The sequence below is a fragment of the Myotis daubentonii genome, chromosome 6 (genome assembly GCF_963259705.1).
Source record: "Myotis daubentonii chromosome 6, mMyoDau2.1, whole genome shotgun sequence".
Lineage (NCBI taxonomy): Eukaryota > Metazoa > Chordata > Mammalia > Chiroptera > Vespertilionidae > Myotis > Myotis daubentonii.
In genome coordinates, this window is record NC_081845.1 from 6,839,919 (window position 1) to 6,852,401 (window position 12,483).

Genomic DNA, 12,483 nt, shown 5'->3' on the forward strand with positions numbered 1-12,483 from the left:
ACTGTTAGCCAACTGATAGATGAGAACTCCTTCAAATCAGAGACTTCCAATGAGCCATCCTAAAATCGCCCCACTAATTAGGTCCAGTCTTTCCATCGTTATCACCACACACCCCTCTCCTCTCCTCCAGCCAATCACCCTAAGAACAGCGGAAGTCAGCTTTCCTGGTTCCTCCCACCTCCCTCCATCTCTCCCTCTCTCCCTCCCTGCCTGCCTCCCTCCCTCCCAGTTTATCTTCACCATGAAGGCAGGACCCTTGTAAAACAGAATAAACAAACAAAAGCACATTATATTTGTAATAGGAATTTTATCACTTGTAGAAAACATTACCTTTACTTATTAGAAACCACTCTATGTAAATTCAGAATTTAGGATTGTATACACTGTCAGTAATTGTAAATTGTCAAAATGTACTTACCTGGGATATAATGACAGACTGAATAAAAGTTCCTTAAAAGGAAAACTTTTATTAAGAACGTTTTAAATCTTAAGTCAAATGCACACGAGAGAGTCCCAAGACTTGAGTCTGTGCCTCTGCAGGCGAAAAGCACGCTCTCCGGCGAATCCCACCTGAGTGCATGAGGTGACACACCCTCATCTGCTTGGTGCCAGAAAGTCTGGGGAGCGTGGGGTCCCTTGGAGAAGGTGGAGTGCAGCCTCGTTCCAGAGTGCACATGCGTGTGCAAATCACACACTGCCCCCAGGCCACGGAGCCAGGAGACCCACCAATTGATCTTAGGGAAGGAGAGGGATTTTGCTGCTGAAAGAAAATGGCCTGAAATAAAAGCAAAAGAACTGTGTCTGAACATGGAGAGAAAATTTTACTGTGCAGAGGGGGCCAGTCACACAGCTCCGGGGCTGCTGGAAGCGTGTGAGCGCGCAGGCCTGAGGGCTGTAGTCTTAAGAAACAGAACCCATTTGCTTGCCAATTAAATGTGCGCACGCATTCTTCCACACACAACACACTCTCTGTTCCGTTTTTCTTGAAATATGAGACTCTGCAAAAATATCTTTAGTTTTTCCACGACTAATACAGAAGTAGAGGCAACTTTTTCGGTTTTCTCCTAATTCTCCTGTAAGGAAAACAAATTAGGTAAATGAAAAAACTCGGTGTTGGGGGCTCTGCGTGACCATCCACAGGGGCCGGCAGCCCCCCGGCTTCCCCTGGGAATGCAGAATTTTTAAGAAACACTGAAAAGAGCGCTTTTATGTAAAACTTGCCATTATTAAAGGCAGACTTGTTTTAAGGATATTTAAATTATCCCAGAGCCATCCAGAAGCCCACCAGCTTGCACAACTTCTGATGCCAACAATAACGCAGAAAAGTTTTAAATCCTGAAAAATATTTTAAAAGAAATCACGAATCTTGAGTATCTCCTCCGGTATGAGCAAGTTTCTCACCGTGTGACACTGAGCATCTCATTACATATTTAGACACAAAACGCCAGCTGGACCAGACGCTGGTGGGCTGTGGAGCTACGTGAGGACACGGCGGACCAGTGGCCCGTGATTGTGGGACGTCTGCTCCAGGGAAGGCGACAGGCAGAGCAATACACAAGGGAGGGCCCATCAGGCAGGGGCAAGCACGTGGCGGAGAATGAAAATCCAGTGTCGTGGAGGCAGGTGGCTGTCGAGACGGTCCTCGGAGGCAGCCCCTGGAGCCGAGCGGCAAGGACAGGAAGCAGCCGGGAAGGGCAGCTGGGAAGGGCGGCCGCGCGGCTGCCTGGAGAGCTTGTGCGAGTCTCTGTGTTGGCAAAGCCAGCGGGAACTGCAGACACCGCACACACTGCCAGGCCGGTACCTGCAACCGGTCCGATCACTGCCTTGCAGACTGGTCGGCGTTCCTGCTTCAGCACTGAACCTGCATCACCAGCAGGTCCACTCCCAACACGTCCGGCCAGCCCCAAGCAGCCTCAACAGCCTCAGGGCACCTGCTCTTCCCCGGTGGGTGCCTAGCATCCGTCTCCTGAGCTCCCTCAGCCTACTGCTCCAGCCAGAATGACACTCTCTCTCGGGTGTGCTCTTCGGCAGGCGCTGCTAGTGGGTTTGGAGTTCAAGTGCGGGCTCTGTCGGTACTGGGCACGTAGGGAGACAGAGGTGAGGACTTCTCGCAGCGGCTCCCAGAGGGGAGGGCATGCAGCCTTCCGCACAGCGAGGATCGCCAGCACCGTCCCATTAAGTGCATTTGGAATAAGCCACTGAGACGCGGCAGCCCCTTCCCTGCAGGCGCCTTAGCTGCCAGCACGTGAGCAGCGCACTGTGGTTTGCCCCACTCAGGTCCGCATACAAAGAGCAGTGAGCAGAGGTGCATGGGAAGCAGACACAGAGGACATACAGACTGACATGTGTTAAGGCCTTGGAGATGCCCAAGTGCTGGAACTTACCCCTGGAGGCGTGTGGGTGACACTATGGACCCATTCATTCACCCAGCTTCATTCACCCAGAACGCGCTGGCTGAAGAGGTGTCTTCGTGACTCAAAGCCCTGGCAACAGAAAACAAAAACACAGATGGGGTGAGAAACAGTGTCTCAGAATTAGAATTTTGTAACGAAAGTTCAATTTCTCGGCATTCTGCCATGTCTTGTGTTTAATACAAAAAGGGAGCATCAGAAAGAAAAATCAAGGGTTAAGTCATTAGCACTAGCAGCGGTTCTCAACCTGTGGGTTGCGACCCCTTTGGCGGTCAAATGACCCTTTCACAGGGGTCGCCTAAGACCATCCTGCATATCAGATATTTATATTACGATTCATCACAGTAGCAACATGACAGTTATGAAGTAGCAACGAAAATAATTATATGGTTGGGTCACAACATGAGGAACTATATTTAAAGGGCCAGAAGGTTAAGAACCACTGCCAGCTAGAGGAAATCTGAGGGCCTTCCCACATACTAACCGGACAGTAGATTTACTGCTTCATCCAATAACTTCATATGACCAAGCCATTTTGTAGATAGATACATGGAGGGAGGGAGAGAGGGAGGACAGGAGATGGATGGACAGACAGACAGACAGACAGACATCCTTACTCTCATCAATCCACTAGTCCAGAGGTGGGGTAGAGCAGTGAATAAGAAAATCTGTGTTCTCAATGAGCTTCATTCAAATGGGAGAAAGCAGTGGCAATAAATCTATAATAATAAAAGCATAATATGCTAGACTGCACAGCCGAACAACCTTCCGGATGTCATTCTGGACATCATTCTGGACGAAGCCGCTGCGGCGTGGGCAGAGGCAGAGGTGGTTAGGGGTGATGAGGCAGGCAGGCAGAGTGGTTAGGGGTGATCAGGCAGGCAGGTGAGTGGTTAGGGTTGATCAGGCAGGCAGAGTGGTTAGGGGCAATCAGGCAGGCAGGCAGGCAAGCAAGCGGTTAGGAGTCAGCGGTCCTAGATTGTGAGAGGGTGCATGCCGGGCTGAGGGACACCCCACCTCCCGTGCACGAATTTCATGCACCAGATCTCTAGTAGGTAAATAAACAAACAAGAAAAACATCCTACAGTGATACCTGCGGTGCAGGGTCAGGAAGATGAGACAGTGACAAGTGGCCAAGTAAAATGGGAAGCTCAGGAAATGTTCTTGAGGTGACCACTAGGCTGAGATCTGACTGCTCTTTCAAAGTTGGGGTCATGATCCCTAACACACGGACCACCGATCCCTTGGCAGAGGGACCAGCCAGAACCCTAATAAGAGCCGGAGTTCATGGATAGTTACCATGGACTGTGGGGCAGAGTTCAAATTCGAGTAGGTGAGGTCAAGTGTCAGAGTTTTGTTATTTATTAGGCAGGAGGTTTCTGGGTCCTCTTGATTGTGGAGAGCAGTACCTCTTCCTCTGTTTGACATGATGTCTAGTGATACATTAATATTCATGGCCCCATTAGCCAGCACACCAGAATTGTTCCAAATATTAGATTGCTTTCAGGGAGTAAGGCTTGCCTTTCTGTAAGACAGTGGTTCTCAACCTTGGCTGCACATTAGAATCACCTGGGAATCTTTTTAAAATCCTGATTTCTGGGCCTCATCCTCAGGAAATTCTGTTTCTTTGTGACTAATGTTGTGGCCCCACCCCATAACAAAGAAACAGAATTTCTGGAGGATGAGGCCCAGAAATCAGGATTTTAAAAAGATTCCCAGGTGATTCCAATGTGCAGCCAAGGTTGAGAACCACTGCTGTAAGACATTCTTTCCCCTCTGCTATGTACACAAGATACTACACCATGGCAACAATCGTGTGCTGTGGGTCACAGTCTTTGGTAAAGAATGCAGACTTTGGAGCCACAAGATTGAGGTTCAACCCCCAGTTTCCCCATTAGCACCTGAGTGAGCCCAGCCTGGTGGTTTAAACTGTCTGAGCCTCCGGTTTCTTCAACTATAAAATGGAACGGATCTTGGCTACTTTTCTTGCTCATTCTCAAGTATTTAGTAGTTAATGCACATAAAGTAATGAAGTGTTCATGAAATGTTCAAAGTAGCAATATATTACTTTCATTGTAAATAGCCACTATTGGGAAATGTTTATCACAATGACTCATGCTATAGAAATACACCTATAAAAGTAGGCACAGTAGAGATAATTTCATTTATAGGATCATAGACTAACCTTTAAAAACCAACCCAACTCCTTGTCACTACAGGTGAGAATTTAAAGCTTAAAGAGGAAAACTGATTTGCCCAAGGCGATATAATTGGTTCAGAGAACATTTTAAAATATATAGTTGGTCAAAAATGCTTGCCTTATAAGGGAAATCCTATACAGGCAAAAATTTTGAATTCACTTTGTAATTAAACCATCACGGACAAGAAAATATGTTTAAATGGTAAAAATGGAAACTGGAACAAGTTTCAGTGGACCCTCCCTAAATACTTTATACAGACCATTTTTAAAAGCCAAGATTGTCATATTCTGCTAATGGTATTTTACTGACCAAGAAACTATGAAATATCAGATCTGCCACGTTTTAATTTTTCCCAATGAGAATAACAGATATTGCGGCTCCTGCACCTGTGACACAACAGAACTTTCTATACGTTAATTCTGAATCTCTGCCAGTTCATGAGGGTGACAGCTTCTTATTCCCCGCGCCTTTGCACATGCTGTTCCCTGCTAGGAATGCCTCCCTGAAGAACTCCTAATGGCCCCTCCACACCCAGCTTACGTGTCTCCTCTCCGGTAAAGTCTTCCCTGATCCCCTACCTTCCTCCCGCCAACACATGAAGTGTTAACCTCTCTTTCACCCCACCACGCTGCCTCCTAGAGCAGTGGTTCTCAATCTTCTGGCCCTTTAAATACAGTTCCTCATGTTGTGACCCCAACCATAAAATTATTTTCGTTGCTACTTCAAAACTGTAATTTTGCTACTGTTATGAATCGTAATGTAAATATCTGATGGTCTTAGGCGACCCCTGTGAAAGGGCTGTTCGACCGCCAAAGGGGTCGCGACCCACAGGTTGAGAACTGTTGTCCTAGACTAGAGGCAACTGCACTGGAGCGATTGCTTTTTCCCTTGTCTGTCTCCTTAACAGACGTTAACGACTGTGAAAGTCTCGGGCTCATCGGACTAATCTTTGGTTTCCTGATGTCTCGCCTCACACATGGGTGCTTAATCGATGTATGATGAACGGACTGACGGAAGGACTGATGCATCAGATTGCTAACACGACATGATTTAATTTTAGACTAGCCTGCTTTTCCATCACGAGACATATTACGAGTAACACCACAACTTATAGCACAGAAAAAGGGGAAGTTACAGCCTAACTCTGAGGCAGTTAATGTGATGTGCCAACCTGGCCAGGCTGTGGTGCTTAATTGGTCAAATACCAGTCTAGATGTTGCTGTGAAGATAAGGTTACGACGCTAAAGGTTCTGCCCCCACGCCTTCCCTAAGAGCTGGATGTAATCGGACCTCCAGCTACCTCTCAGCTCACAGGAAGGCCACGCCCAGGGGACGCTGCATCGATCAATCTAGAAGCCTGCTGTCCAGCCCTGGGCCAGGTTCACAGGGCTCAGTGTTTACAACATTTAAGTCAGTAGACCCTGACGAGAGCTGATCATCCTCTCTACATGGGTGGGCCTCATCCAATCCATTGAAGACCCTAATAGCAAGCACCGAGGTCTGAAGGAGGAATTCTGCCTACAGATCCCAACACAGAAACCCTCCCTGACTTTCCCACCTCCTGCCGTGCAGAATTCGAACTCAAGACTGCAACAACTTCTGTCCAGTCTGCCAGTCTGCCCCCAGACTCACGGGCTCCCACAACAGTGTGAAACAATTCCTTAAAAATATCTCCACTGCCAGACCGACAGGCCCTGCTGGCTCTGTTCCTCGGAGAATCCTGAGTAATAGTAACTATTCATCATTTTGGATTGAAACCCTCTCAGGCAGGATTCCAGGGTGTTTCAGTTTAGAGGACACTGATTCAAACCTGCCCATTTTACAGCTGAGGAAAGCAAGGCCCAGAAAGGACCAAATGGGACCTGCCCCATCGGTGGTGGGAAAAACTAGGGCTAGAACTCAGATCGACAAACAGCTCCATCAGCTGTGTGCCAGGACAGACGGCTCTGTCCCAGGGACAAGTCAGTGGATCTTCCTTAGTCCCAATGTCCTCTCCACGACCTTGTCCACGCTGGGTGAGCATCCCAGGGCCGCATGAATGAGTCTCATCGGGTTGGACGAAACATAACCACCTTCAGCAAGTGGACAGTCGCTCAACTGTGTTACTAGCAAGATATTCTCTTACTGCGAGGCATTAGCTAAGACTACAGAAGGATCGCCTGGTCGGTGTGGTTGAGGGTCGACCAGGAGGTCACTGTTCAATTCCTGGTCAGGGCACAAGCCCGGTTGCGGGTTCAGTCCCCAGTGTGGGGCGTGCAGGAGGCAGCCGATCAATGATTCCCTCATCACTGATGTTTCTATCTCTTTCTCCCTCCCTTCCTCCCTGAAATCAATAAAAATGTGTGTGTTTTTAAATAAGACTACAGAAGGCTCTGACAGGGCCTGCTGCACATTTAAGCCTATGAGATTCCGGGCAGTGCTAGGTCCGCGACACCTATGACAAAGCCCTCGCGACTCTGTAGCTATAGAGTGTGCTCGTATCCGTAACAGCGCCTAGGTACCACGTGAGCACACAGTCCTCATCGGCGGCTTCTCTCCTGCTCAGCCTGAAAACCAGCCGGTCCCGGACCTCTGAGCCTGCTGCCACCATGACGTCATTCTCACTTAGGATGAACCTATCTGACCTTTTCTCCCCTGGGTTTCATGATGAAAAGCTGTTCGATTTCCGACGCTAAAGGTTCTGCCCCCACGCCTTCCCAAGAGCTGAATGTAATCGGACCCCCAGCTACCTCTCAGCTCACAGGAAGGCCACGCCAGGGGGCACTGCATCGATCAATCTAGAAGCCTGCTGTCCAGCCCTGGGCCAGGTTCACAGGGCTCAGTGCTTACAACGCGTGGGCCGCCGGGTGACGGTCAGAGCTGGCAGCACCCAGCGCAGCACCAACAAAGTCAAGGAGAAGCTGCTGGGGAAGAGAGCGCAGCTTAACTGACCCCAGGCCTTCTAATATGCTCCCTGCCCCAACCAGGGGGAAAGCGTGCATCTCTCACTGAGAAATTTCTCTCCCACAGTCACGCCTTCTTCCATTTAAACCCCTTTGTCGCCCCATCTCCCTGAATAAAACCCCGTTGTAAAGTTTCTGGGTTTCCTTTAGCCTTGCTATCAGCTGCGCGGCTCCGCTCGGTGTCTGTGGGAAAACAATACAGAGGGTGGGAAGTGTCCCAGGAGCCAGAAGGGACCAGCAGAAATGCGACTCTGCCTCCTTTAACCCTCGTGTGACCGGGTCTGCGCCATCGGGCTGAGCACCCAGGGCCCGCTCACGGGGGGACGTTCATGATCTCAGCCTCTCGCCCGGGGGGATGCAGACACAATGGCCAAGCCGCTCTGAGATCCACCGCGGGGCTCCGGGGAAGGCTGCTCCCTACCTGCTGTGCAGCACAGCTCTCCCCGCCTCTCATGAGGCACCAGCACCCGGTTCCGCACAAAGAGCTCATGGAACCAGATGCTGCCGCAACAAAGGAGACGACAGAACGTGAGACAGCCGCGATAGGGGGACTAATTACAATGAGAATAGGAAGTTTCAGTCTGTCCTCCCCGAACGGCAGCCGTGTGTACACGGAGCGCGGTGCTCACTGCTCCCTGCGCACCGGGCACAGCGAGGCCCTTGTTGTCTCTGAGACGGCGCGTGGGAAACGCACCCACAAACAGCCAACGGGCAGCGGGAACAGGACAGGGGCATCCCTCTGGGCCCCTGTATTCCCCAGGCTGGCTTCTGTCTAGAGTACGTCTTCCCGAGGATTCCCACCAAGTTCATGTCTCCGGGGGCAACACTCAAGATGCAAACATTAGCACAGGATAGCCTGCGTGCACATTTACTCAGTTAATTACATGCAAGGCAAGAAGTATCTGTTGGACATCTATTGTGTTCAAGGCACGATGCTAAGTGTTGGGAATAGGACAGTGGCCGAGAACCCGCTAACGGTCTCACACAGACTGTAAAGCCGTCGGTCACAACGCCCTGTGGACAGGATGTGGGCCAGCGGGTAGGATGCTCACAGGAGTGGCCCGGAGCCCAGTCTTCAAGTAAGACCCAACACAGTGAGCGTAACGTGCACATCTCAAAATTCCCTTCTATTCGGTGTCCCAGGTAGAGCAGGTGGATCCTCCTCCACTAGGATCCTAGGGATGTTGTAAGCATGTCTACATATCCTTTACATGCTCCTGTGGAGGAGGGTGGGCCGTCGACGCTCCCTCCCCCGTGAACCTGCTTCCCGTGACCCTACAGGATGTCCGCCGCCAGGTCAGAGAAGGCCGAGAATTCACACGTCATTCTTGGGGCCCTTGACCTGGAGCCCCGAGGCAGCACACATGAGGCATCACATGGGTGTCCTTGATCCCTATGTCTACCTGACACCTGTCGCCATCCCTCCCAGTACATGAGAAGACACTAACAATCCCATCCCATCGCTTCCACGACAAAAGCAATTATGCAGCATCGGTGTCTTAAAACCTCCACTGACCTGTGGCTTCCAGGCTGAGGGATGACCTGCCTCCGGTTGATTGACAGAACTCACTGAGTGGCTGGAGGTGGGCAGCGTCGGGGGTGGGGGTGGGGGGGGGGGCGCGGCGACTTTCTACTTTAGAGAAACTGCAATATAATAGTTCCTTACCACGTCCAAAACCACGCACCCGTGCACCGAGAATCACCTGCGTTCAGCATCAGGGGAGGTCGCACCCCTCACAACACGGTACTAGGCCTACGGAGCCCAGGTGAGCCACGCAAGCACCTCCCGCATCAGACACTCGAAACTGTGCGGGGCCAGGAGACATTGTCCTGCCACCTCCACTTCCTCTTCCAACCCTATCAACACTCCTCCCATCCTCACACCCAGCATCTGTTCCAAGAGGGAAGAGGAGGGAGAAGAAAGGAAGCAGACTCATAAGCAAATATAACAAGATGCCTGGAGCTGGGAGGAAGGGATTGAAGGGAGCAGGACCTCAGCATACAACTCCAAGGCTAACTGCTGAAAAGTGGCGTGTTATGGAAAAGAAAGTGTGGGGGTTTTCCAGAGGATTCGTTTATAACGACAGCGTAACCATCCCATCGTCACACAAGAGCAGACTGGGATCGAGAAAGATGGCCCAGAAATGACACCCCCCAGAGCATCACTGGGGGTCAGGGAGCAGCCCCACCCGGGTGAGTTCAGACAAGGATGGCATGCCATCAGGCTGGGCAGAGCAGGACGGCCTGGCCGGTGGACCAGGCCTGGAGGGATGATCCCATTGGGAAGTGAGGAACCAGGGAGGCTGTGCATTCTTGTAAGGACAGAGAAACCAGGGAGCCTGAGACCCACAGACGACATGGAGAAACATCAAGTGTGAAGGTCACAGTGTGCAACGAGTGTAAAGACAGAAGCCGATCAGGACACCCCCGACGGAGGCCCCCCCAAGTCGAGCCTGTCACTTGTATCTTGGTCATTAGAAGGTGACCTTGAAAGCAGAAGTCACAAGCCAGCAGTCAATGAGCCCCTCCCACCAGCACCAGCTCGGCACCATCTATCACCACTGAATGAGGGTTCATTGTAAAGTCGTTTTTAATGATGAAAAGTAACTGGAAATCCTAAACTGTCTTTACAAAACAGAAAATTGCTCTTTCATGAGAATGTCGAGGCACCTCGTGAGGCGTCAAGACCTACCTTGGCTCTACCCCTTGGGGATCCCACACTCTGGGTCATTTATCCACCTCCCTAAACCCATTTCCCTCCATGCCAAATGGACATGACCATTCCTACCTCCCGACTGCTGTGAATATAAAACAAGGACATATCTTGGAATTACCTGGCACAGGGCCAGGGCCAACTTAATAAATGTTAAATAATAAACGTTAGTTCTCTCTTCTTGTGCTGGCTTCTGGGATCCCTGACCTGAAATGCAGGTTTTCTTCCACAGTGAGCAGCACTAATACAAACTCTGAATTGTTTTTATTTTATTTTTATTTTTTAAAATATATTTTTATTGGTTTCAGAGAGGAAGGGAAAGAGAGAGAGCAACACCAATGATGAGAGAGATCGTTGACTGGCTGCCTTCTGCACGCCCCCTACTGGGGATTAAGCCTGCAACCCGGGCATGTGCCCTGACCAGGAATTGAACTTTGATCTCCTGGTTCATGGGTCTACGCTCAACCACTGAGACATGGCGGCCGGGCCCCACCCTGCATGTTAAATAGCACTGGGATTAGTTCTGAAGACAGAAAGTACATCAATCACAGTTGAGGAAATAAGCCTCTTAGTCCCTCAAAAAGATCTTAATAAAGATTCAACAAAAAGACTTCTTGATAATAATAATTTGAAAAATATGTTAAATAAGCTTATCATTACATTAAATCCATTAGATGAGATTATTATGCTTAAACCTTAAATGGATATTTTTAAGTCACAGCACCCTAACTTTCTGGCAAAGGACTAATTTTGAAGTAAATTAACTGATATGGAGAGGCGCCCGTGACTAAGTTTGTCCCGTGGGTAGAATCCTTGTATCCAGATCAGCAAGTCAATGCTGATAGCAGCTACTCATCTGGCAGGAATGACTATGTAGGCCCTGGGAGCACATGGCGCCATCAGCACAGAACTGTGCCTGCGGCGAGTCTTTGTTCAGATCACAACATCATACCCTGGTTTTGGTTTGGATCTACCAACAAGCTGCTCTGGGAAAGGCACCCTCGGGTCTCCTCCTCCGTCTGCGCTTTCCACCTCCCAGCCTCAAAGGGATTTTGTGGGGATCCCTGGTGTCTGAGAGGCCTTTTATCTTGGGGGATGAAAGGTGCTAATGAGTAGGTGTGGGGGCAGCCCTCCCACTCAGCCGCGGCAGAGCCCTTCTTCTAAGGGTGTCCACTGCAGGTAGGAAACCGTGGCGTTTGAAGTGGGAATTAGACTCGCAATTATGGGGAGCCCGGCAGCTCCCTGCTGAGCAGAGAACTGAGCCCTGTGATTCTCATTTCTCCTCACAGGCCCTGGTGGGCGTGACCTTGGATCTCCCTTTCTGGCTCTGCAAATCCAAGTGGAGCCCACAGAGTCCCTGTGAAAAGAAGCAGGGCCCCTAATCAGAGGAAATCAAACTGAAGTGGAAATGTTTGTACAATATCGCAATTGTAGAAAGCAGGACTTGGCCACCGTCTCGGCCCTTCTCCAAACGCACTTAGTCCATCCGAAACAGGAAAAGTACCCGGGACAAGGAGAAATGAGTGACAGTGCAATCTACTACGCGGGCTGCAGAGTCCTTTGATTCTGAAGTTTTAACAGCAGGTTTTCGGCATGAGAAAGAGCAACTTATAAGTGGAACCTAAAATAAGACTGATTTAGTTCCTTACAGGAAATATGAATTTTAATCACGCTGACTGTAGACTATTGTTCCTCCAGGAACATTTTTCTTTCACCATAAAACCTAAAATAAGAAAGACTCCCTATGCAACTTCCTGGCCCGCTGTCCTCCCCTGGGCTCCCGCACTGCCCACCGCCCCCCTGAGGTCTCCTCTGCTCCAGGCTCAGTCCTCATCTCTTCACCTTTGACATGCTCCTCCCGGCGGACTTCCTGTCGCCGATGACCACCAAGCCTCCATCTCCAGCTTACGTGGATCTTCTCAGCTCCAGACCCACTTACCAACCTACTGAATGAGCCACTTCAAAATCGAGAGGCCCCCGACTAAGGCTATTTCCAAGCCCACTCTGCCCCCAAATAACCTGGGCTGGGTACCCAGCCTGGGATGATGGCCTTTCCTTCTGGCCGCTCTCGCGAGATGGAAACCTGCCAATTATCCCACGCTCGTCTCGCCTTCCCCTCTCCTTGACACACAGGTTTCATCCAGTGAGTCCTCCGGGTCCTATTCGCTCAGCGCCTGCTTCCCATGCGCCTCACTCTCCTGCCCTGCCTGACCCCA

General features: G+C 50.3%; 1 protein-coding gene across 3 annotated transcripts in view; it reads right to left on the reverse strand.

Moving 5' to 3' along the window:
- Positions 1-12,483, reverse strand: part of TIAM2 (TIAM Rac1 associated GEF 2) — a 162,854-nt gene that overhangs the window by 106,246 nt on the left and 44,125 nt on the right. For all 3 annotated transcript variants that reach the window (XM_059699972.1, XM_059699968.1, XM_059699974.1), the window contains one exon: positions 2,385-2,483. The gene's annotated coding sequence lies outside the window, so the exon portion shown is untranslated. Of the gene's footprint in view, positions 1-2,384; positions 2,484-12,483 lie in introns of those variants that run through there.